Raw genomic sequence first — 24,253 nt, 5'->3', positions numbered from 1 at the left:
TACACAGAACTCTTACATTCCTATACACTAAGATCAGAAAGAGAATTAAGGAAACAATCGCATTTACCATCATATCAAAAAGAATAAAATACCTAGTAATAAACCTACCTAAGGAGGCAAAAGACCTATAATCTGAAGATGGTATCAGACCTGTATCAGATGCTGATGAAAAAAATCGAAGATGACAAAAACAGATGGAGAGATATACCATGTTCTTGGATTGGAAGAATCAATATTGTCAAAATCACTATACTACCCAAGGCAATCTACAGATTCAGTGCAATCCCTATCAAATTACCAATGGCATTTTTCACAGAATTAGGACAAAAAAATCTTAAAATTTGTATAGAAACACAAAAGACCTCAAATAGCCAAAGCAATCCCAAGAAAGAAAAACTGGGCTGGAGGAATCAGGCTCCCTGACCTCAGGCTGTACTACAGAGCATCAAAACAGTATGGTACTGTGCAAAAACAGAAATGTAGATCAATGGAACAGGATAGAAAGCCCAGAAATAAACCTATGCACCTATTGTCAATTAATCTAATGCAAAGGAGGGAAGAATATACAATGAAGAAAAGACAGTCTCTTCAATAAGTGGTGCTGGGAAAACTGGACAGCTACATGTAAAAGACTGAAATTAGAACACTCCCTAACACCACACACAAAAACTCAAAATGGATCAAAGATCTAAATCTTTGATTTAGACACTGTAAAACTCTTTGAGGAAAACATAAGCAGAACACTCTTTGACATAAATCGCTGGAATATCTTTTTTGGTCCACCTCCTAGAGTAATGAAAATAAAAACAAAAACAAACAAATGGGACCTAATTAAACATAAAAGCTTTTGTGCAGCAAAGGAAACCATAAACATAATGAAATTACAAAATTCAGAATGGGAGAAAATATTTGCAAATGAAGCAACCAACAAGGGATTAATCTCCAAAATACACAAACAGCTCATGCAGCTCTGTCAAGAAAGCAAACAACCCAATCAAAAAATGGGCAAAATATCTAAACAGACATTTCTCCAAAGAAGACATACACATGGCCAAAAAGCACAGGAAAATATGCTCATCACTAATTATCAGAGAAATGCAAATCAAAACTACAATGAGGTATCAACTCACACCGGTCAGAATGGCCATCATCAAAAAGTCTAGAAACAATAAATGCTGGAGAGGGTGTGGAGAAAAGGGAACCCTCCTACACTGTTGTTGCGAATATAAATTGGTACAACCACTATGGAGAAGAGTACAGAGGTTCCTTAACAAACTAAAAAGTAGAACTACCATATGATCCAGCAATCTCACTTCTGGGCATATATCTGGAGAAAATCATAATTCTTAAAGATACATGTACCCCAGTGTTCATTGCAGCACTGTTTACAATAGCCAAGACATGGAAGCTACCTAAATGTCCCTGACAGAGGAATGGATAAAGAAGAAGTGGTACATATATACAACAGAATATTACTCAGCCAAAAAAATAATGAAATAATGCCATTTGCAGCTACATAGATGGACCTAGAGATTATCATACTAAATGAAGTCAGTCAGACAAATATCATATGATATCACTCATATGTAGAATCTAATTTAAAAAATGATACAAATGAACTTATTTACAAAACAGAAAGAGACTCAGAGATTTTGAAAAGACACTTAGGATTACCAAAGGGGAAACATGGAGGGGAGGGATAAATTAGGAGCTTGTGATTAACATACATGCACTACTATACATAAAATATATAACCAACAAGGACCTACTGTATAGCACAGGGAACTTTACTCAATATTCTGTAATAACCTATATGGGAAAAAATCTGAAAAAGAATGAATATATGTATATGCATAACTGAATCACTATGCTGTACACCTGACACTAACAAAACATTGTAAATCAACTATACTCCAAAAAAATAAAAATAAAATAAAATATGAATCTAATCACACCACCACTAAGTTTAAAGAAATTAATTAATTAATCCTATTAACTTATCTGACCTTTGAGCACTTAAAAATAGTCTTATTTGGCTCCACTTCTGAATATTATAAAGTTAAATCCGTGTACCATTATTAGGTTTTTTTTTAGCATTCACAATCCCATTTTCTCATAGCAAATATCTCATTGGAAGTAGGCTTTCAAAACAACTTTGGAAACACAACTGTTTCTAGCTTTCATTGTTTATAATTTATGACCCTTTGCATCAGAGATATTTGACTTCCTTGGTTATAATTTAAAAGATCTGGGGAAAGGGTGTTACTGGTTTCAAATGAGCCAGGAAACCCCCATCTCTAGGCAAGTCAACAATGTCTAGTTGTACCTGCAGCCAAATGTGAACAACATGGTCAGAAAGAAGAAGTGTAGTCCCGCAAAGAAGGAAATACCACTGGGCAGTTACTTTATCTTTCTTGATCAGCTGGGATGTTTATAAATCCCAAATGACAGAAAAGTCAACAAAAACTTAAGAAAAATAGTGGGGGGAGGGGCAGTATGTAGGGGAGAGAAACAGATCTATGGACCTATAAAACCACAAAGTCCATGGGTGTATAGCCTAGGCTTTGATACAACTTGATTCAAGGTTCAAATAATGTTCATGTAGCCCTATAACTGTACATCAATCAGGTTATCTTACTTCTGTTTTGCTTCATTTTAAGGCTTCACATTGTGTTAAGGTGTGGCAGCAGGACAAGATCTTTCATGCCCAGTATCAAGGTCAGAAGCAAGGTCTGAACTAGTATTCCCAAGAAAAGTCTTTAAGGAATATCTTTCCCTCTACCTGGATCATAAGTCCTTCCCTAAAGATATTACTTTGGCTCAGGAAAATGTAATACCGTGTGTGGTTTTGGTTAATATCACTGGTAACACCGAGAATCACAGATTTGTTTCCTTATTTAGGCCATTGGAGCAAGAATAAGGAAGTGCATATGCTTAGACTGGTATTATTAGAAGATGAGAGGCAGTGGATCCCCAAGTCCACTCATGTTTCTTCTTATGCAATATGTTAGAAACACCTCATTTTCATAATTCAATGACACTGCATACATGTCTAAAATCACTTGCCTTTTTTGCCAAAGGGTACGACAAAAGATCCCATCCATCTACTGAGTCCAGATCCAAATTCTGGATCCCAGATAATTTGACATGTCTTTCTGTTAGGTCTTGATGAGGTTCCTAAGGCTACATAATGAGTTTACTTGAAAACACCTTAAATAAAAATGGTGGATAAAAAACCAAGTAAGCGCAGAAGAGAAAAATGCAGACATTCTTATTTGGGAAAGGGAAGAAGGAGAAACAACATTGAGTTAATATGTTACTGTATTAAACTTAACAGAACTTTGCTTAAACTGGTTGAATAAAATATTTAATTTTAATAGAGTGGCACATTATTGCAACCTTAGACTTTAAAGAAGCCCTTAGTTATCTCGGTAATTTAACTAAGAAATCAGTTCTTGATATAATTTTTCTGGCTGAAATATTACTGATATTTCATAAAATTGCTAAAGTTTATGTACATATTTATTTAATTTGGAGGGAGATACTTTTAGACATTATCCTATGTTGATTTTAAGAAAGAATACCAGAATTACTTTTACTCATTTAAATAAATTATTTATATTTTGTGTCCTCATTTGTAATTTATAATCATTATACATAGGAAAACTTACCTTTCTCCATTGTGATTTTGCAATGATATCACATTTATACTCTAAAGTGAAATATAGCTCCATAGTGCAGAATAGATAAAACGCACACAAAGAAGCTCACCTTATTCTGCCTAGAGGAAGTTCTGAGGCTCTGAAGTGCACTTCAGCTCATTTTCCTCTTCTGGGGCTTCTGAAAGATAAATCATTATCCATAACATTTTAATGCCTTAAGAGAACAAAATAAGGTTGCAAGAAAAACACAGAAGTAATGTAAAAAAGCTCTTGTTAGATCACACACAAAAGACATAATATTAGTTAAAAGTTGGCCTTAAAACTTCACATCCCCAGTTTTCTACAAGGAGAATGTGTTTGTTTTCACAATTTTTGCTCTTTTTTTGGTTATTGTTTTATACTTTTGGAAAGAGCAATGAACAAAAAGGTAGATTAGAACAACTTCATATTTTAGTCTTATTTATCAACCTCAACAAACAGCACTGACATTTTTGTGAGGGGTATATTTTGTGTATAGACACTTAATTTAGGAATAGAAGCTCTGACTCGATCACATAAAATGTGAAACATTAAAAACTGATTTCTGCCAATAATAATGCACATGAATTATATGTCAGAAATATAAAGAAAAAGCATGTGATCTATTTCTAATAAACACAAAGGCATTTGTTTCAAAATTTGTATGACAGAAGAAAAACATAGCAAGACTGATTTCAGTGGAGTTGAAATTCAACACAAGATGATCTGGAAAGTTAGATGGAAGAAATCAGAATTCTCTAATATTCACAGTATCCCTGTGAGCTCTGTTAAGGTGTAAGAATCAGGAGTCATATCATTATACCATTAATATTATCCATAAATGAATCTTGGTTTACTTGGCCAACTGAATATTGATCTGTGACATATTCTACTCAAACACTTTTCTTCTGTTTAAATAAACCAAAAGTCTGACAAAGAAATGACTTATATACAAACTGTTTTAAGTCATTTGCAAGTATACTTGATCAACCCTAATTATATTTTCTACTAATAAGGAACAAAGTGTACTTTAGAGTATTTTAAAGACATATTTCAAAATCTTAGCTTTTATTTTAGAAGATAAAATCAGGCAGTATTTTAATTGGAAATTTAAGCAATCATATATACAACTGTTATTTGCATTATGCTAAAGAGGACAGGTTGCAGATCCGTGTTTTGCTAAGTTTTCTTCTTTTTCTTTTTCTCTCTTCCTCCTCCTCCTTTTCCATTTTCTCCTTCTTTTGTATTGTTCCACAATAATTTAAAGGTACAGAATATCATATATAATTTGATAACTGCCTCAATATTGAGAACTACAGCATTGTAGAAGTTCTTTACACTTAAGTGTTTTGCCTGACAAGTCATTAATCCTTATATGAAGTATACTGATTGACACCTACAGAAAAATAAATGTTTGTATCTAATAGTATACATTCTAGAATTCCCAGGTAATCCTTTTTCCACCATCTGAGGTATGCACTTATAAGTGTGACATATCATTGACCTCCTGCCTCTCTGTGTCAATTTTATTATTGTAACTTAATTCAATAATAAGTACATCAATGAAATTTAAGTAAGAAAAGAGAGCAGTATCTATGGACATTAAATAATTTGGAAAAAAAACTTGTTCATGTTAAGGAACAAATAAATACTTAGTTGAAATTGTTTTTTTAATTAACTTTAAAAATTAGGGAAGAAAAATTACAAAAATTATTAAAGTATTAAGTTATTCACCATGGATAAAAATGTCATTTGGCATATGCTCCATTTTTTCAATTGTCCTAATCTGTTCTTGTTTTTATGTTCAGTTCTAGTTGTTTTCCCCCATTGAGAACTAATTGAATTCCATTAGTTATCCTAGAATCTGTAAGCACTTCTAACTCCTGGTGAAAAAAATCTAAGTGGTAAAAATATTCTTCTGTCCTTGAGACTGGATCTCTAGATCTACATCTATATATAATAGTGTATATGTTATATATGTTTCATACTTAGTGTATATCATATATATTATACTATATATATACATATATAATCCAAATAAAGAGGTAGAGTAGAAGATGGATAAATTGGTTTAGGTTTTGGAGAAGAAAATCAAGGCATGTGACATATATATGGAAAACACAGCAGACAGAGGGCATGTGAGTGAGACAAGATTACAAAGAGATGTGAAAAGAATATTAAACGGAATGCCTTATGTGCTAATCAGGAACAAAAGAAGAAACTACTAAAAAAGACTGTGATAACAATTATTCAATACAGAAAGAACACTATAGTTAGAACTTTACATGTCTAGAAAAGTTAATGTGGAATTTATTATAGGCTGCCATCTCTAAACCAAATAAAGACAGCACGTACAGAAGGATGGAGTAAACCACTATAATTCATGCTGTTAAGAGGTTAGTAAGATAAGGACTAAGAGTTCTCCATTGGCTTTAGCAATATAGATTTCATTAAGAAATTTAATGAGAAAAATTTCACTTGAGTATTGGCAATGAAGAGAGTAGGTTCAAGAAAGAATAAGTTGAGAGGGGATGGAGATAGCATAATTATTCAAGAAGTTTTGCCACATAGAGGAACAGAGAAGTGTAGCAGTAGCTGGAGGGAAATATGGACTCAATGAAAGGTATTCTTAAGAAGAAATATATAATGTGGGTTATTTTACATTTTTGTGCTAAATCTATTGGGAAGCATTATTTCTGTCACAAACATAGTCTTTTTTTTTCATTTCTAGAGAGCATACAGTGTTTATTATATTTGGTTTCATAATATTCTGGGATGAAAATTTGAAATTCCTCTTTATTGGTATTATGGGACAATTTTAAATACCTATAGTTGGAACAACAATTTCTCTTGAAAACATAGTGTTAATTGCCTAATTTTTTATGCACTACTTCTAACAAAGATAACACATACAGATACACCTAATATTTTCCTCATAAGGTTAGTTTTCCTACAATATTTGAAGAGAAATGTTATAAATTTTGATTTTTTGTGAATTGAATTATTTGAGAAAAATATATAGGAACTAACTCTATTTTACAACACAAAAAAACAATAACAATAAAAAATGTAATGCCTGACATTGTAGATTATGGTGTATTAACAGAAAATGTGTAAACATACTGAAAAATTTTTAAATATGCAAAACATTGAATTCTAGGTATATAAATTTTACTCATTATTTTTCCCCAACTCAGCATTTTTTCTCAGAAGTATACCAAAGCAACATTTATTTTTCTGGTCTGTGTGTTTTCACACACACCAAGATAAGGTGTTCAATGTTTATAAACTCCATATTAAAATTTGAAGTTTGTTTATGCAACCTCTTTAAACAAGTAAATATCATTGTCTGGTATTTTGCATGTTTTCACCACTTACCCATCATAAGAATTACTTAAACTTTTCCTTTTAAAATGTGGATTGAAGGTTTTAAGATAATTTAAATTCAGTAAATCTTTTGTCTTTCCAAAAGTTCTGTTTATGTTGTTTATAATATTCAGTCCTTAACTCCATGCTTTTCTACTTGTGGATTAAGAAAGGGCACTACTTTTTGTTGGGAATAGCTGTATCTTTTATTCCTTTGAAATTCTATTTCCCAGTTGGCCTCATTCCCTATATTTTCTGCTCTAATACATGTCCAGGCTAAGATGTAAAGTCAAGAGTATAACTAGTGTCTGGCCTTACATTTAGGTCTTTAATCCATTTTGAGTTTATTTTTGTATACAGTGTTAGGAAGTGTTCTAATTTCATTCTTTCACATGCAGCTGTCCAGTTTTCCCAGCACCACTTATTAAAGAGGCTGTCTTTTCTCCATTGTATATTCTTGCCTCCTTTGTCAAAAATAAGGTGACCATATGTGTGTGGGTTTATCTCTGGGCTTTCTATCCTGTAAAACTCTTAGAGGAAAACATAGGCAGAACACTTTATGATATAAATCACAGCAGGATCCTTTTGACCCACCTCCTAGAGTAATAGAAATAAAAACAAAAATAAACAAATGGGACCTAATGAAACTTAAAAGCTTTTACACAGCAAAGGAAACCATAAACAAGACAAAAAGACAACCCTCAGAATGGGAGAAAATATTTGCAAATTAAGCAACTGACAAAGGATTAATCTCCAAAATATACAAGTAGCTCATACAGCTCCATATCAAAAAAACAAACAACCCAATCCAAAAATGGGTAGAAGACCTAAATAGACATTTCTCCAAAGAAGATATACAGATAGACAACAAACACATGAAAGGATGCTCAACATCACTAATTGCTAGAGAAATGCAAATCAAAACCACAATGAGGTATCACCTCACACCGGTCAGAATGGCCATCATCAAAAATTCTACAAACAGTAAATGCTGGAGAGGGTGTGGAGAAAAGGGAACCCTCTTGCACTGTTGGTGGGAATGTAAATTGATACAGCCACTATGGAGAACAGTATGGAGGTTCCTTAAAAAACTAAAAATACAACTACCATATGACCCAGCAATCTCATTACTGGGCATATACCCTGAGAAAACCATAATTCAAAAAGAGTCATGTACCACAATGTTCATTGCAGCACTATTTACAATAGCCAGGACATGGAAGCAACCTAAGTGTCCATCGACAGGTGAATGGATAAAGAAGATGTGGCACATATATACAACGGAATCTTACTCAGCCATAAAAAGAAACGAAACTGAGTTATTTGTAGTGAGGTGGATGGACCTAGAGTCTGTCATACAGAGTGAAGTAAGCTGGAAAGAGAAAAACAAATACCATATGCTAACACGTATATATGGAATCTAAAAAAAAGGTTCTGATGAACCTAGGGGCAGGACAGGAATAAAGACGCAGACGTAGAGAATGGACTTGAGGATGCAGGGAGGGGGAGGGTAAGCTGGGACGAAGTGAGAGAGTGGCATGGACATATATACACTACCAAATGTAAAATAGATAGCTAGTGGGAAGCAGCTGCGTAGCACAGGGAGATCAGCTCGGTGCTTTGTGATCACCTAGAGGGGTGGGATAGGGAGGGTGGGAGGGAGATGCAAGAGGGAGGGGATATGAGGATATATGTATACATATAGGTGATTCACTTTGTTATACAGCAGAAACAAACACAATATTGTAAAGCAATTATACTCCAATAAAGATGTTAAAAAAATAAAAAAGAGTATAACCTGTAACATTCTGCTCATTAACTCTAACCTGAGCACTCCTGTAGTGCTTCTCTTCCCTAAAGCACTTGAAGATTTAAAAATAGCATTTTGCTATTGGAGAAAAAACCCCAGGCAAGAGAGTCACTTGGGGGAAAATATCCAGCATAACCTTCTAAGAAGGCATATCCAGCACTTAAAGTATATTGTTCTAGGGGCATTCTTGTTTGTTTGGATATGCTTTGCTTTGCCTTTTTCAAACAAAGACCCATGGAGAAAAAAAAAACCTTACCATTGGAAAGGTAAAAAATAATTGGAATCACAATAAAAAAATAAAACCATCAGTACAAATTCCTCTTACATAGATTATTTTTCTTATTAATCTCTTTAACTTCCTTTAAATTATTGCACTGTAATTCTTGTTATATGTTTTTGTCTTTTCAAGTTGCTTATTTAAAACCTGGTTATTTCAAATGTGTTTTGTTGGTGGTGTTTTAATTTTGCCTACAACATCGATATTATGAGTAGATGGAGCTGGTCACCACTTATAATATATAATTCCAGAAACACAGAAATCTCTGTCTAAAGTATCTGCATATCACTCATGTATTTTGCATCTGCATATCAGAAATTTTAAATATTTGAGAGTAAAGTCCCCTTCTACTGGGTCTATATCATTTAGGTTTCAGGAGCATTATGAAATTGAAAATACTAGTAGAAAAAAGATAGATTTCAAATCAATTTCGTCTAGAATTTTAAGGGAATTGACTGACAACTAATTGGAAATAACACCCTAAGAGGAATGGAAGGCAATTCTTGCTTCTGGAATGGAATAATGGAGCACTAAGAATGGGGAGGAAAGACTGCGAAAAATGGGAGGACATCTTTATATTTGCAAACAGTTCATCATTTTGATCAGCACATACCCTAAATTTAAATTAATGTAATAGATAGAAATAGGACATAAATTGTGTTCTCTTGATGTATGTCAAATTTATGTATATTCTTTTGTTTTTTTTGCATATGTTAAGTAGTAAGGGTTCAAAACATTTATGAATGAAATGTATTTTTTATAATTCAGGGAGAAAATTAAAATTCTAACATCAATTTGATGAATACTTGTTTTCTCAGAAATGTAATGGAGTTTTATGGTCACATTTCATAGTTATTGAATATATGGAAACTATATAAGTAATTCAAGGTTTACTTAAAAGAGATATAATGTAAAAGTAACCACTATAAGTGTATTAAACAGGGTATAATAATTGCTATCTACTTTGGGAAAGGACTCTACACATATTGAAAATAAACTGTTGTAGGCGATTCAGTTTCATGACTTTCTATTTATTTCTAATTTTGCACTACTGCTATATGAGAAGTCTTCACAAAAGGTTATCAGTGACTATTAATCTGACTCTGATATTAAAATAACCTAATTTGTAGCATTTATAACTTAAATTTAATAATTGCTTAATGTTTTTGTCAAATTGAGTAATATTGAATTGAAAGCTGAAAGCTAGATGGAGCAAAATAATTTTATTTTGACCTATTATAACAGAGAATGAGTAAAGCACAACTGAGCTATGTCTGAAACCTCAATGTAAATATTTCCATAGTGTGATCTATATCAGTCTAGGCAAATTTTCCTAAGTAAGGTAAATGGGATTATTATCTTCCACTAAAAGTGATTTTTAAATGGCCTTTTTGTTTGGTTGCTGTGAGCTAAAATGATGTATCTAAAATAGTTAGCATAATGTATGACAAAAATACATGTCAGAAAAAAAATTTAGGACAGCGTTTTTCCTTATAACTTCCAGGCTAGTTGAAGGTGTAACTGTACATGGATGATGATGATAATGTGATGATGATGATGGTGATAGAAATGATAGATAGATGACAGATAGGTAGGTAAATAGATAGGTAGGTATAGGAGAGAATGTCAAAGAATAAATTAAAAAAAAAAAACCCACAATCATGGAACTCAGTGTTGATTTGGGTCTTGAATTCATAGGCTGGAGTTAAGAAGACCTAATTACTGCACAGGATCTTGTAAAATGATTGGAATCAGACAGAGAAGGAAGAAATGTTAGAGAGGAAGAGGACTGTGGTTATTACAATCTCAAACTGTGAGGTAGATGCTCAAGTTTAAATCTAGTTCTGCTAACTCTGAGCTCTGTGGCCTTAGGTATGTTATATAACTTGTCATCTGTAAAATGGAGCACTATTAATAGTATGTGTCTCATAGGTTGTTACAACACCAACTAAGTTAATATATGCAAAACACTTAGAGCAAGAGCTATATGAGTGTTCATTGTTGTTCTAAGTTTGGGGGACAGGACAGCATGGAAGCAAGTTATGGCACAGTAGTGCTCTGCTCTATAAACTATCAGTTCACTGTCCACAAAATTACTTTTTTTCAACTTTCTGATATTACCAAAATGTTTGTTGTATTATTTTAAAATGCTTTATTCTTTTCATTCATTCTATCACGTTTCATTGTGTTGACACATACAATGCTTATTTTCATTTATATATTTACACTCAATTATCATTCATTTTTACACATTTATTAAGTAATTAGATCTCAGTATTATGCTAGTGGTAGTGCTGCTAACATACACTGTACCAAGTGGTATGAAAGCGTTCTTTAAAAGTATGTGCTATGACTCATACCTTGTGATACAAAAATTGCTCAATACAGTAAATACGAGATCTGTGACATGTCCATGACTCACAGAAGTGAGAAAATTCCATCACTCTGAAGAAATTGAATTTTTGCCTCATTTATCTTAAAAAATGGATTCTGTTTATTGGCACATTACTGTAAAAGTGGCAGGATTTATGGACAACTTTTAGTCTTTGATTTTAAAAAACCTAAATTTACTTACATAAAGCTGATTTGGTTTTTAATCTGTTTTAGTTTTCAAGATTGATGGACTAATAAGTACATTGGAGAACTAAATATTCCAATTCAGAATAACTTTCCATATTATCAGACTTAATTGCTATAAGAGATGATATGATTGATTGCTTTATGCAAGGAATTGAGCTAAATTACTTTCATGTATTAATTCACTTAATACTCACAGCCATCTTTGGAGAAGACTCTACTACTGACCCAGTTTAAAAATCTAAAATTTTATTACTTTATTGATTATGATTCTTTTTCCATATATACCCTGGCTACAATGTAAAGTAGTTGAGAATTACTGTTTTAAAACTGCTCTGTCATCTCCATTTTGCCCACATAGTGCTAAAAACCGGTAAATGATGAGCAGATATTTGTTACAAAATGGAAATGACAAATTCAAGAATGAGATATAAATATAATTATTAAGTATATAAAGGAATAGTTTACAATTTGAAATTTAGAGTAAAATATTAAACGCTGTAAAGTCAAAAAGAGTAACATTATTTACTATACTAATAGTTGAAACCAAATATTCCTAATACTCAAAGTTTATTTGAAGCTTGTTCAATAGCTGTCACATACACATTTCTTTTTCTCATTGTTAGTCCACCAATCTTAATAGTGAGTGTTATAATTACCATTTCAGTCAAGCACAATACCCTCATTTAGTTTTTTTGGACTAATACAATCTGGGGGAGGGGGGGAAGTATGTGACAGCTATTGAACATTTCTATGAAACTCAAACTCATGCTTTAGGATATGGAGAAGAGAATTTGAGGTAACAAAGAAATAATTTTATAGCAACATTATTGAGATTATGTATTCCAATGTAAGGTAATGGTGGCTTCTCAATAACTTCAATGAAATTAGGGTCCCAAATTCCAAATTCCACTGAGAAATAAACTATCAAGTTTAACTTTTGCCCAAAAACACACCAATGAAATTTTCACATTAAAAATGCATTAAAAGTGCAAAGAAGGGCATTAAGAGGTACAAACTTCCAGTTACAAAATAAGTCCTGCTGATGTAATGTACAACATAAGGAATATAGTCGATAATATTGTAATAACTTTGTACAGTTACAGACAGTAACTAGACCTATTATAGTGACCATTTTGAAATGTATATAAATATCTAATCACTATGATGTACACTTGAAACCAGTACGATATTGTATGCCAATTAAACTTCAATAAAAAATGCATTTTCTACATAATATATATCGAGTTTATAGAAAATAGTCACAGAGCCAGTTCTTAATGGAATTTAACTATTTAACATTAAAAATACTGGACTTGGTGTCCAGAAACTGTGTTATTGTGAAATCTCTACTTGTTCACTAGCTAATTAGGGACTTTAAATCAGTTTAATTTATTTTATTTACTTATTTTGGTAATTGTTATAAAAGTCAATCAACTGTTATAAAAAGCAATCTATCTTGAGAAAGAAAAACGGAGCTGGAGGAATCAGGCTTCCTGACCTCAGGCTGTACTACAAAGCTACAGTAATCAAAACAGTATGGTACTTGTACAAAAACAGACATACAGATCAATGGAACAGGATAGAAAGAAATAAACCCACACACTTATGGTCAATTAATCTATGACAAAGGAGGCAAGAATATACAGTGGAGAAAAGACAGTCTCTTCAATAAGTGATTATGGGAAAACTGGACAACTACATATAAAACAGTGAAATTAGAACATTCTCTAACATCACACACAAAAATAAACTCAAAATGGATTAAACACCTAAATATAAGACTGGATACTATAAAACTCCTAAAGGAAAGCACTGGCAGAATACTCTTTGACATAAATTACAGCAATAATTTTTTGGATCAGTCTCCTAGTATAATAAAAATAAAAACAAAAATAAATGGGACTTAATTAAACTTAAAAGCATTTGCACAGCAAAGGAAACCATAAATAAAATGAAAAGACAACCTATAGGATGGGAGAAAATATTTGCAAATGATGTGACCAACAAGGGATTAATTTCCAAAATATACAAATAGCTCAAACAGCTCAAGAGCAACAACAACAACAAAAAACCCAAACAACTCAATCAAAACATGGAAGAGAGATCTAAGTAGACATTTCTCCAAAGAAGACATACAGATGGCCAACAGGCACATGAAAAATGCTCAAGATTGCTAATGATTAGAGAAATGCAAATGAAATCTAGAATGAGGTATCACCTCACAAAAGTCAGAATGGCCAGCATTAAAAAGTCTGCAAACAATAAATGCTGAAGAGGCTGTGGGGAAAAAGGAACCCTCCTACACTGTTGGTGGGAATGGTACTGTCACTATGGAAAATAGTATGGAGGTTCCTTAAAAAGCTAAAAATAGAGTTTAGGATCCTGCAATCCCATTCCTTGGCATATATCCAGAGAAAACTATACTCCAAAAAGATACATGCACCCCATTGTTCATTGCAGCACTATTTACAATAGCCAAGACATGGAAGCAACCTAAATGTCCATCGACAGATGAATGGATAAAAAAGATGTGGTACGAAGATGTGGTATATATATATATATATACAATGGAATATTACTTAGCCATAAAAAAGAATGAAATAATGCCATTTGCAGCAACATGGATGGACTTAGAGTTTATCATACTAAGTGAAATGAGCCATGCAGAGAAAGACAAATATCATATGATATCACATATATGTGGAATCTTAAAAAAAAGATACAAATGAATTTACTTACAAAACAGAAACAGACCCACAGACATAGAAAACAAACTTACAGTTACCAAAGGGGAAAGGTGGGGGGAAGGATAAATTAGGAGTTTGAAATTAACATATACACACTACTATATATAAAATAGATAACCAACAAGGATCTACTTTATAGCACAGGGAACTATACTCAATATGTTGTAATAACCTATAAGGGAAAAGAATCTGAAGAAGAATATATATATATATATATATAACTTAATTATATATATATATATATATATATATAACTTAATTATATATATATATATATATAAAAAATATATATATCTGAATCAGTGTACTATATGCCTGAAACTAACACATTATAAATCAACTATACTTCAATTATAAATAAATGTAAAAAAGAATTACTCGGGCTTCCCTGGTGGCGCAGTGGTTGGGAATCTGCCTGCCGGTGCAGGGCACACGGGTTCGGGCCCTGGTCTGGGAGGATCCCACATGCCGCGGAGCGGCTGGGCCCGTGAGCCACAACTGCTGAGCCTGCGCGTCTGGGGCCTGTGCTCCGCAGCGAGAGAGGCCGCGATGGTGAGGGCCCCGCGCACCGCGATGAGGAGTGGCCCCCGCTTGCCGCAACTGGAGAGAGCCCTCGCACAGAAACGAAGACCCAACACAGCCATAAATAAATTAAAAAAAAAAAAAAAAAAAAAAAAAAAAGAATTACTCAACATATTTAGAGGCTAACTAAGCTCATAATTTAAATGAAAGAATGGTCTTAGATGATTCTTGAGGTCCCTTTAAGTTCTAAATTCTACTTTGTATTTTCCAAATATACTTTATTATCTGAGGAATTGGTTTGTGATGTTTGAGGTAAATGTGTCTGAAAGAATTTCGCCTTGAACATGTTGAAAGAAACCTATTACAAATGAAACTATTTCCATTTCAGGAAAAAATATACTAAATAGTTTGTATCAGGTTCATCATAGAGAAGATATTTTGTCATTTACATATATTAAATTTTTTTCCTCTATGGGTACTATCAGAATAGATATATACAACATTTTTTAGCTAGAAAACTTTCTAAATATGCCTTGATTTCATTGTCATCATTCCTTCCTTATAGCATTTAAAGGGTTAATTTAGAGAAGACATGAATCAAGTAATTTTTCTGCTTAAGCTTTTATTTAGACTTATCTAGTAGACATAAACTGTGATATGCACTATTATACCATCTTATTAAGCTTACATTATAGAAATGAGAGGAACTAGTGATTATTTGCTCTTATAACCCTAAATGGAAAATCTGCATCTTAAGTGGTAATTAAGAAAACCAAAACTACATTGTAAACAAAGCATCTGATACTTGGGCATGCCATTTTCCTTTTTTTTTTTTTTTTTTTTTTTTGAAGAATAGCCTTGAATCTAATTGTACATTATAATTATACATCATTCCTTTTGTAACTGCTTAATTATTCCTCTAATTCTTTTTGTATTTCTCTTCATTTTTAGCCAAACTATTTCTCAGCAATACATCATTACTGATGCTGTAATTAAGAGATTTGTGTTTCTCCTTGAAAATAGCTGAATAGCTTATGCCTCATTCTGAGCTGTTGGGGAGGGAGAATTAGGATTTTTATTTTTGGTACTGGAACAGAAAACGAACCCTAACTCCATTCAACAGTCTTTTCATTCTGCAAGCAAGCCTCCGCTTTCACACAGAAAGAGCATTGCAGTGACAATGTACCTTGTGCAGACACTACTGCTTCAGATGAAGGCTAATGGTTTGAATTGCAGGAATACCAGTGTACCGACTATAATTAGGAATGTCTGATGAAAGTCTGAAGTATAATATGAAAAGAAAACATCTGCTTGTTCACAGTACTGGCTGTCATTTATTCTTTCTATGAAATGTTTCTGTTTTAATAGACCATTTATCAAAATCTCATATGCTCATTAATTTTAGGTTATAGGAAAAATATAAGTACATATTGGATTTCAATAAAGAAATTTTATTTCCTGTTTTTAACTTTCTTTCAAGGAAAAGTTTGAACCAATGATGCATTATGTCCTAAATGTTACTTAATGTTATTCAACAATGGAAATTATACAAAGATCAAGTTTTTCTCTGATGTCTAATAATTGCCTATTTTACTCAATCCCATTACTAAGTATATTTATTGAATCATTGCTTAATACCACCAGAAATATTGCAGATGGATTGAATCAAATGAAGGAACATCATGATCCATAGACTCATGTGATACATTGATGTTACCAGTAGCATTATTCTACAGGTATTACCATTAAGAAGATGAGGACTTTTAGGGTAGATGTGGGAGGCAGGATTCTAAGAAGACCACTAAGATTACAGCTCCCGTGTGTAACTCCTGTGTGATCACCTTCCCTTGCATGTGGGCATTACCTGTGAATATGATGGACTATCACTCCTGTGATTAGGTTACTAATCAGTAGAGTGAGTTAATAAAAATGGAGATTATCATGGTCCAGGTTTAATTAGAGGAGCCTTTGAAAGAAGGTGAAGCATCAGATGTGCTCCAGCTGGCCTGAAAGAAAGCAATATTTGTGTTGGGAACTGACTATGGGGGGCACATGCCAAGTAACTGTGGGCAGCCTCTAAGAGCTTCGAGTGGTTGCTTGCTGACTGATAAAAAGAAAACAGTCCTACAACCACAAGGAACTGAATCCTGCCAAGACCATGAATGAGCTTGGAAATAGATTGTTCCAAGAATAGTAAGATCTTCTAAATGAGATTGAAAACACGGCCAACACATTTAACACAGCCTTGTGAGACCTTGAGCAGAAGATCCAGTTAACCAATGCCTGGACTCATGATCCATGAAAACTGTGAGATAATTAATGAGTGTTGTTTTATGCCTGTATTGTCTTTATGTTTTCTATTGTCATGCAGCAATACAAAACTAATGTAGATAATATGAAATCATTGTCTAAAATATCCAGCAAAGTATATTTATATTTTCAGGTGATATAGGAAACCCATAAATTAGGAAAGTGTACTCTTTGATATAATAAAGTATATACATTTAAGGCAGCCCTAATGCTAAAATGAAGTCCCTGAAAATACATGATTCTTTAAAGAGAATCTCAAGTTTAATTTTATTCATTATCATTAAGCCCACTTAAAATAGTCTTCATGAAATATAATATATTGAAAACCATACTTCTGGGATTTATCTCTCCCGTGTCCCACCAAACCTGCTCCTCCTACAGCCTTCCTCTCCATAGTTAATCAAAGATAGAATTCAACCACTGGTCTGAGCAAGAAACTTTAAGTCATTTTGTATTCCTCTTATTGTTACACCCCACATGCAATTCATCTGCAAACACAGCTAGCTGTTTCTTCAAAAGTCCCTGAATCTTTCTAACCATCTCCTCTAAGAGCACTCTGATTGATGCCTCAGATCGCAACCCTATCTTTCACCTGGGTTACACATCTCACAGGGTTACTCTCACCTATTTACCTGAACGATGTATCTTGTCTCTCCTCCTTTCAAAATCTTCCAATGGTATCTAATTTCCCCATAATGACAATCAAAGCTCTTTCAATGGAACCTCTATGATACATCTTTCTTTTATCTCTCTGACCTCACCTTAACTATTCCCCACTCATTCCCTCTGCTCTAGGGATCCTGACCTCCTTCCTTTTTTTAATTAGTCAGGTATCCCTGCTAAGGTCTTTACACTTGCTCTTCTGTTCCCTCCATCTGGAATACTACAAATCTTTACCCAATATGATCTTTTCAGTAAAGATTTTCCTATTATTCTCCATAGAACTCCTATTGCCCTACTTTTCTGACTTAATTTATTGCCATAGTTATTGTTGTGTAACATACTCCATCTTAATCTAAAATTACAATGGTATGTATTTTGTTTTAAAGGGTTTATAATTTTTCAGTGAAATCATTATTGGTGACCACACCTTCCATTTTCTACCTAGCTCTGATATGTATTGTGGTAGGTGTGCCTGCCACAGCCAAAGAACACTCACTATGGTAGTGCAATTCTTCTCACATGCTCCTGAGTCCCACCTTGATCAGAAATAACTTTTTGTAGTTGCACTGTATTGTACATCAGTCATACTGGTTATCTATTTTCATATATTTATGATAAACTGTATTTTCTTCAATCTTTCCATCAAAGATCAAATTCCTATATTGCTCATCTTTATTTAACTGTATATTAAACTACTTTCTATGAGTATGTACATTGACATAGCTGAGATATTTTAGAATGAGTAAGTTATGTTGTATGGTATTAATTCTATAAATGATAATATCTCAATAAGAATGTTTCATAGCAAGATCTGTTATTTTTGTTTTGTTTTTTTGTCTCCCCTGTCAAAAAAGTTTCCAGAAAGCAAAGAACACTGAGGAAAATTTATTGTGCTGAATGTTTAAAATACTTTTTAATTAAAAAAATTTTTTTAATTTTTTATGACCTTAAAGTAAAGAGAGACGGGAGAGGAGACAACATGGACCTTGTCTCCAAGAGGTGTAGAAGGACCTTGAGCTCACCTCCTCTGATGAGCACACCAAAATCACATCTAACTGCTGAACAACCATTGATAAAAAAGACTGGAACCTACCAAAAAAGATATTCTACATCCAAAGACATATAGAAACCACAACAAGATGGTAGGAGGGGCACACTTGTGATATAATCAAACCCCATACCATCTGGGTGGGCAACTAACAAACTGGAGATTAATTATATCACAGAAGTTCTCCGACAGGAGTGAGAGTTCTGAGCCCCAAGTCAGTCTCCCAAGCCTAGTGGTCAGGCATTGGGAGGAGGAGCCCCCAGAGCATTTGGCTTTGAAGGCCAGAGGGGCTTGATTGTAGGAGCTACACAGGACTGGGAGAAACAGAGACTCCACTCTTAGAGGGCATACAGAAGGTCTTGCGAGCACTGGGACCAGGGAAAATGGAGTGATTTCATAGGTGCCTGCACAAGAACAACCTGCTGGTCTTGAAGGGTCTCCTCAGGAGGTGGGGGGGCAGCTGTGGCTCACCCTGGAGACATAGACACTGGTGGCAGAGCTATCAGGGAGTACTCATCTACATGAACTCTTGCTGGAGGCAGACATCTTGCTTGGGTCACTAGCACCAAGACCTGGCCCCACTCAAGAGGCTGTAGGCTCCAGTGCTGGGACACCTCAAGCCAAACACCAACAGGGCAGGAACACTGCCCCACCCATCAGTAGACAAGCTACTTAAAAACTTCCTGAGCAAACAGCCCCTCTAGACATTCCCCTTAGCATGACCCTGCCCACCAGAGGGCCTAGACCAAGCTCCACCTCCCAGTGGGCAGGCACTGGCCACTAATGCCAGTAAGCCTTTACAAGCCTCTAACAAGTCTCACCTACCATGGGGCAGACACCAGAAGCAAGAAAACTATGATCCCACAGCCTGTGGAACTGAGTCCACAAACATAGGTCAGAACCTACTGTGGGACCAGCTGGCCCTTGGGTGACAAGAGGGGACTGTATTGTTGGGACACATAGGACATCCCCTACAGAGGGCCACTTCTCCAAGGTCGAGATATGTAACTGACCTAACACATTCATAAAAATACAAATAGAAATTTAGACAAAATGAGATGGCAAAGGAATATGTTCCAGACAGAAGAACAAGATAAAAACCCAGAAGAAGAAAAAGTGATATGGAGATTGGCAATCTACCTGAGAAAGAGTTCAGAGTAATGATCATAAATATGATTCAATAACTCGGGAGAAGAATGGATGCACAGAGCAAGAAGTTACAAGAAGTTTTAAAGTGTTAGAAAATATATAAACAACAACCAACCAGAGTTGAAGAATACAATAACTGAAATGAAAAATACACTAGAAGGAATCAATATCAGAATAAATGTGGCAGAAGAGGAATCAGTGAGCTGGAAGACAGAGTGGTGGAAATCACTACTGTGGAACAGAATAAAGAAAAAAGAATGAAAAGAAATGAGGACAGTTTAAGAGACCTCTGGGACAACAACAAATGCACTAACATTCACATTATACGGGTCCCAGAAGGAGAAGAGAGAGAGAAAGGGCCTGAGAAAATATTTCAAGACAGAAATAGCTGAAAACTTCCCTAACATGGGAAAGGAAATAGTCACCCAAATCCAGGAAACACAGAGTCCCATGCAGGATTAAACCAAGGAGGAACATGCCAAGACACATAGTAATCAAATTGACAAAAATTAAAGGTGAAGAGAAAATATTAAAAGCAACAAGAGAAAAGCAACAAATAACATACAAGGGAATTCCCATAAGGCTATTGGCTGATTTTTTCAGCAGAAACTCTGCAGGCCAGAAGGAAGTGACACAATATATTTCAAGTGATGAAAGAGAAAAATCTGCAATCAAGAATACTTTACCTAGCAAGGCTCTTGTTCAGATTTGATGGAAAAATCAAAAGCTTTACAGAGAAGCAAAAGCTAAAAGAAAGAAGTCAGCAACACCAAACCAGCTTTACAACAAATTCTAAAGGAATAACTCTAGGCAGAAAAGAAAAGGCCACAACTAGAAACTAGAAAATTACAAAATGTGAAAGCCCATCATTAAAGGCAAAAAAACAATAAAGGTAGGAAATCATCAATAAAAAAACTAATAGGTAGGTTAAAAGACAAAAGTAATAAAATCATCTTTATCCACAATAAGTTAAGGGATACATAAAACAATTAGATATAAAGTATGATATCAAAACCAGTATTCATGAGAGGAGGAGAGTACAAATGCAAGATATTTAAAATGCATTTGAAATTAAGAGATCAGCAACTTAAAACAATTTTACACACACACACACACATATATACAGCATTCTATACACATACACACACACACACACACACACACACACAGCATTTTATACCAAAAATCTCTTGGTAACCACAAACCAAAAATCTACAATAAATACACACACAAAAAAGAAAAAGGAATCTCAACACAACACTGAAGATATTCATCAAATCACAATTGAAGAGAACAAAAGAGGAAAGGAAAAATAAAGACCTACAAAAACAACTCCAAAACAGTTAACAAAATGGTAATAAGAACATACATATCTATAATTACCTTAAAAGTAAATGGCCTAATGCTTCAACCAAAAGACACAGACTGCCTGAATGGACACAAAAATAAGACTGGCATATTGGCTGTCTACAAGAGACCCACTTCAGATCTAGAGATACATACAGACTGAAAGTGAGGAGATGGAAAAAGGTAATCCATGCAAATGTCAATCAGAAGAAAGCTGCAGTAGCAATACTTATATCAGACAAAACAGACTTTAAAATAAAGACTGTTACAAGAGGCAAAGAAAGACACTACCGAATGATCAAGGGATCAATCCAAGAAGAAGATATAACAACTGTAAATATATATGCACCCAACATTGGAGCACCTCAATATATAAGGCAAATGTTAACAGACATAAAAGGAGAAATTGACAATTACACAATAATAGTGGAAGAAATACCAAATATGAACAGACCAATTACCAGTACTGAAATTGAATCAGTAATTCAAAAAGTCACAACAAACAAAAGTCCAGGATGAGACAGCTTCACAGGCAAATTCCCCCAACATTTAGTGAAGAGTTAAAACCTATCTTTCTGAAACTATTCCAAAAATTGTAGAGGGAGGAACACTTCTAAACTCATTCTATGAGGCTACCATCACCCTGATACCAAAACCAGACAAAGATACCACAAAGAAAAGAAAATTACAGGCCAATATTACTGATGAATATAGACGCAAAAATCCTCAACAGAATACTAGTAAACCAAATCCTACAATACATTAAAAATGATCATACACCATGATAAAATGGGATTTATCCCAGGGATGCAAGTATTTTTCAACATCTGCAAATCAATCATTGTGATACACTACATTAACAAACTGAAGGATAAAAACCATATGATCATTTCAATAGACATAGAAAAAGCTTTTGATAAAATTCAACATCTATTTATGATAAAAACTCCCCAGAACATGGGTGTAGGGAGAAGACACCTCAACATAATAAAGACTATATATGACAAACCCATAACTAACCTCATACTCAAAGGTGAAAAGGTGAAAGTATTTCCTTTAAGATCAGGGACAAGACAATGATGCCACCAGTTTTATTCAACATTTTAGAAGTTGTAGCCACAGCAACACAGAAGAAAAAGAAATAAAAGTAATCCAAATTGGAAAAGAAGAAGTAAAACTGTCACTGTTTACAGATGACATGATACTATACATAGAAAATCCCAAAGACGCAAAAGACCTTTACTCCGAGAACTATAGGATGCTGCTGATGAAACTGAAGATGACACAAACAGATGGAAAGATATACCATGATCTTGGATTGGAAGAATCAATATTGTTAAAATGACTAGACTACCCAAGGCAATCTACAGGTTCAATGCAATCCCTATCAAATTACCAATGGCATTTTTCACAGAACTAGAGCAAATAATTTTAAAATTTGTATAGAAATGCAAAAGACCCCAAATAGCCAAAGCAACTCTGAGAAAAAAAAACTGAACTGCAGGAATTAGGCTCCCTGACTTCAGACTATACTACAAAGCCACAGTTATCAAAACAGTATGGTACTGACACAAAAACAGACACATAGATCAATGGAACAGGATAGAAATAAACCCACGTACTATGGCTGATTAACTACAACAAAAGAGGCAAGAATATACAATGGAAAAGACAACCTTTTCAACAAGTGGTGCTGGGAAAACTGGACAGCTACATGTAAAAGATTGAAATTTCACTTTGCTGTACCCCTGAAAAATCCTCCTGCACTGTTGGTGGGAATGTAAATAGGTACAGCCACTATGGAGAACAGTATGGAGGTTCCTTAAAAAACTAAAACTAGAGCTGTGATATGATCCAGCAATCCCACTCCTGGGCATATACCCAGAGAAAAACATCGTTTGAAAGGATACATGCACCCCAGTATTCATTGCAGCACTGTTTACAATAGCCAAGACATGGAAGCAACCTAGATGTTCATTGACAGATGTATGGATAAAGAAGATGTGGTACATATATACAATGAAATATTACTCAGCCAGTAAAAAGAAGGAAATAATGCCATTTGCAGCAACATGGATGGACCTGGAGATTATCATACTAAGTGAGGAAAGTCAGACAGAGAAAGACAAATATCATATGATATCACTTATATGTGGAATCTTAAAAAAAATGTACAAATGAACTTATTTACAAAACAGAAACAGACTCACAGACTTAGAGAACAAACTTATGGTTACCAGGGCGGAAGTGTGGGGTGGAGAGATAGATTGGGAGTTTGGGATTGACATGTACACACCGCTATATTTAAAATAGATAATCAACAAGGACTTACTGTATAGCATAGGGAACTCGGTTCAGTATTCTGTAATAACCTAAATGGGAAAAGAATTTGAAAAAGAATTTTAAAAAAAAGATAAACACTTTTGGAAATGATTATTTGAAAGCCAGTCTTCCCCAGTGATTATTATTCAATGAAAGAATTTGTTGTCCAGGCTTCTGTCGGAATTTGAGCGAATGGAAAAATAATCTGAGAGATATGACAGGGCAGAACGAAGGGAGAACAACAGATCAGCTGATAGTCCCATGATTTGCTCAGGCAAGGGATATGCTTCCTATAGTTTAGGTTTAGGTATAGTTTAGGAAATTAGGAGATATGGTTAACTATATGGCCCCCTACCCCAGAATGTGATCTATCAGATAAGGAAACTCCAACAAGACATGCTGCAGAGTAGACCAAAGAGGTAGGTGCTGAGG

Source organism: Eubalaena glacialis, chromosome 3 (assembly GCF_028564815.1).
Source record: "Eubalaena glacialis isolate mEubGla1 chromosome 3, mEubGla1.1.hap2.+ XY, whole genome shotgun sequence".
Classification (NCBI taxonomy): Eukaryota; Metazoa; Chordata; class Mammalia; order Artiodactyla; family Balaenidae; genus Eubalaena; species Eubalaena glacialis.
The sequence above is the reverse complement of the archived record's forward strand: the minus strand, read 5'-3'. Positions refer to the sequence as shown.